Here is a 4442-nt window from a genome sequence, read left to right as displayed (position 1 = left end):
CCACTTCCTTCATCTTACTCTTTGTGGAACTCAAGTTTACCTTTACTTGAGGTGACTTGTCATTTGAGGAGTGAATCCTCCCCAATGCATCATATAGGGTGGTTCCCTCTATGAACTTGGGGGATCTCCACCCCTTATGCACTGTGCTAGGGTTTTCCTTGGATGAGTTGAACCCAAGCCCCCTTCTTCCATTGTTGGGCTTTAGGGACATGTACTTGGGTTCAACTTTCTTTAACCCATCATTGCTAGAGCATCTTTTCAAAATTTCTTTGACCTTCACCTGTGGGCTATTCTTCCTTGCATGGTTAGTTAGACAACAAGAAGCATGATATTTGGCACAATGTTTGCAAAAATTATCATTTAAGGAGCTAGACTTAGATTCAATCACTAAAGATGAGGCATTGATGTTCTTGAAATTTTCAAGTTGCACTTGAAGTTCTTGATTTTGAACATTCAAGCTTAACATGCTTGTTTCAAGTACATTCTTTTCATTTGCAAGATTAGCTATAGAGGTTTTCATATTAATTACTTCTTTATCTTTATTCTCTATAGTTATCTTGACTAAAGATACTCCTTAGTCAAGAAATCTAGCATTTCATCTTTATTGTGAAGCAATTTTTGAAGCTCTAGGTTTCTTTCCTTTTCAAGGATAAGCAAGTCTTCTTGAGCATCAAGAGTTGCTTTTCTTTTATCTAGCTTCTCCATTAATTTGGTGATAACATTGTATCCATTCAAGCCAAATTCTTTAATCATTTTATTTTTCATGGCAATTTGTTCATCATCATCATCATTTAGAAAATCATTACTAAATAAGGTTACCTTATCTCCTTTTGCCATGAGGCAAGTTGGAGTGTAGGAGTCATCTTGTAGGTTGGTGAAGAGTTGCGAGCTTGATGTAGATTGGATGGCTACGTTTGCCACCACTTCCTCTTCCTCGGAGCTAGAACTCTCTTCATCGGAGTTCCATTCTTCACCAATATGAGCTTGACCATATTTCTTCTTCTTGAAGTATCCCTTGGTCTTGCCTCCCTTTTTGAACTTGTCCTTCTTGTATTCCTTCTTGGCTTCTTGTTCCTTCTTGTTAGGACAATCCGCTATGAAATGACCGGTTTGGCCACATTCATAGCATGCCCTCTTCTTTCCTTTCCTTTGGAACTTGTCATTTTTTCTTACAAATTTCTTGAATGTCTTGATGAACATAGCTGTGTCTTCATCACTTGAGCTATCTTCATCACTTGAGGTCTCGACCACTTCCTTTGCTTTGTGATCTTTGTTCTTCTTGGGATTGTCTTGTTCATTAGTGATCAAGGCATGAGAGTCTCTTGTCTTGATAGGGGCTTCTTCGGACTCGTGTTGTTGAATCTTTGCAAATAATTGATGAGGCGTCATATCCTCATAGTCATCACGATCCCTTATCATCCTTGCAAGACTCTTATCCTTTTCTTTATATGCTCTCATGAATAATCTTGTGACCTTGGAGTCACTCCAATCTTCACTCCCAAGCACTCTTATTTTGTTTACTAGCACCATCAACCGGTCAAAGAGTGATTGAAGCGACTCACCCTTTGTCCAATCATATATTGCAAGCTCACTCTCCAAAGCTTCAACTATATGTCTCTTAGCTTTGGGATCTCCCTCATGTGACATTTTAAGAATATTCCAAATGTCACGGGCATCTTCTCTTCCTTGAACTTTCCGGTATTCTTCCGGACAAAGACTTCCTTTAATAATGCTCACTGCTTGAGCATTGCGATGAACCTCTTGCATCATTTCCGGAGTCATCTCTTCTCCTTGGTCGGGCTTATACATACCTACATTAACAATCTCCCAAAGACTAGGATGCACACCGATTAAATGCGACTTCATCTTGTCGGCCCACTCGTCATAGTTCAACTCACTAAGAGTTGGTAACTTTCCAAGTGGGGCGGAAGAGAAGTTGGGGATAAAATTTCTAGAGTAATCGAATTGAACTTTACTAAATTCGTTACCTTTGCTTTTGGTAGATGATCCCTCGGTGTTGAGACTTACCTTGCTCAACACCTTAGACACCAAAAGATCCACTAGATCGTCATTGTAATCAAATTTTCCTTTACCTTTATCTTCTTCGGCCTTTCTTCTTGATTCTTCTTCTTCGGCCTTTTTCTTAGCATCTTCCTCTTTCATTTTGAGGAACATTTTCTCGGCAATCTTCATGGCGAGGTCGAGGACCTTGGGGTCCACTTCCTCACCGGAAGATGTGATGGGGATTTCCTCGAGGAGAGGATCCACATGGTCCCGTTGAGTAGACATGATCGTTTCCTCACGCGGTTAAGCGTAAAACGAGGTACGAAGCTCTGATACCAATTGAAAGTAGCCTAGAGGGGGGCGAATAGGCTAATCTAAAAATTTTCACAACAAACTTCGAAAGATTGTTAAATACACAGTTCGACTGGTGCAGGCCGGTTCAACAGCTACGTGCGCAAGTTGAACCACTCTGAACCAATCCAACTGTTTTATAAACTTTAGACTAAAATCTACTCGAAAAAGTATTTCGCGAGTTCTTGTGAGAAGTAAGATATAGCTAAGTTAGGATGAAAAGATGAATGTGTAAAGGCTATTTTACTTCTAGATAAACTCTACGGAAAAATCTTTATGTCAATCTTGCAAGTAAAAATATCTCAAGTTAAAACAAACAAGAACACAAGACACAAGATTTAATCCGAGGTTTGGCCACACCACAAAGGTGTCCTACTCCCCGTTGAGGAGCCCACAAAGGGTTCGGGTCTTTTTCAACCCTAATCCTCCAAAAGCCGACCACAAAGGTCAAGGCAAACTCTTCTTATCTTAGCTCAAAGAGTGGGTGATACAAACTTCTTGGGGTCGTCCACAAATTTGGAGACTCCCAAGCAACCTCAAAAGATCTTGAAACCTAGGGTTTCAAGAACACCAAGAACGCACAAGAGGGGTTTGCACAAGCTCAAGTCTTTGTAAAAAGAGTTGGGAGAGGAAAGCCAAATCGTGGAGCACAAGCACAAACCTTCACACCCAAGAGCTCCTCCAACAAGGTTGAATCTTGAGGAAGATTTAAGTGTGAGAGAGATGGAGAGATGAGTGCTTTGTCTCAAGTTAGGTGAGCAATAAATGAGTGAGTGTCCAGCCGTATTGAAGAAGAGAGAGAGAGAGGGTTCTATTTATAGTCACGGCACAAAAACTAGCCGTTTTGACCAAAACCACGCCGAAAAACGGTTGAAACCGCCCCCTGACAGGTCAGCAGACTGTCTACCAGTCTGACTGCTTAGACTGACTGGCAGACTGACCTGCAGGCGGGTCAGACAGGCCAGGGACCGGTTGAACCGCCCCCTAACACCCCTGGCGGACCTGACTGCCAGTCTATCTGGCAGACTGCAGATCAGAAGTCAGAGGGTCAAAGACCAGTTGAGCTGCCCCCCAGGACTAGTTCAGCTGGTCTAGACCAGAGAGTTTTGGAGAGGAAACCCCAGCTCAGCTGCCCGGGGCAAGTTCAGCTGGGTATGGTCAAAGAGGTCCACAGCTAAAGTTGAAGTTCAGCTGGAGTTGAAAGTTCAACTCAGCTGAAGTCCAGCTCAGCTGAAAAGCTCAGCTGCAGCTGAAGAAGCTCATCACAGCTGAAGTTAAGTTCAGCTGGAAAGCTCAGCTGCAGTTGAAGAAGTTCAGCTGCTTTTCAGAAAGAACACTCTAGGTTTCTCAACCCTAACCATGGTCAACCAAATAATGTTAAAGTGATTTTTGGTTTTCAAAAATAGCTTTTGAATTTGGGGACTTGAGCTACAGCAAACACCTATACCTATGCGGAAAAGAACAAGGAAGAATTACATCATGCAACACAAGATTTTACATAAATTTTTATACGTCCGTTGCATGAAGTCCTTGGTGCTTCCTTAAGTTCCTGTTTCCTTCTAATCATACACTGAGAACGAAAACTGTTAGTACCCTTATTTGTTTTGTCATTAAATCACCAAAACCCTCATTTGGGGTTGATTGCACTTACAAGAATAACTACACTTAACTGACCACGTGGATCACTCCTGGCCATACGATATTGGATCAATGATCTAGATTAGATTCCCACTCACTTCGAACTTGTATGTAACATGGGCTCTTGGATCTGAGATCCATGCTGTCACACCCGGATTTCAGCGGACCAAAACCCGGGCGTGAGATAATCACCAAGTGTGCTGGGCTCCAGTCTCACACATGATGATCCATGGTACAGAAATGAGTGTCACATCTTTACTATATAATATAAGTTATGTACAAAATAGTTAAATAATTACATCATACGAAGACAACGATCCAGCAACCCAAAGTTGACTGGGAGACAACGACCTAGACCTCTCACGATCTCATCACAGCATCTTCCATGTGCCTCATCATGTGGTACCTGTTCTTGACTTGGGGGATGTGAGTACAACAAGGGTGAGCTC

This window comes from Zea mays, chromosome 9 (genome assembly GCF_902167145.1).
Source record: "Zea mays cultivar B73 chromosome 9, Zm-B73-REFERENCE-NAM-5.0, whole genome shotgun sequence".
Classification (NCBI taxonomy): Eukaryota; Viridiplantae; Streptophyta; class Magnoliopsida; order Poales; family Poaceae; genus Zea; species Zea mays.
The sequence above is the reverse complement of the archived record's forward strand: the minus strand, read 5'-3'. Positions refer to the sequence as shown.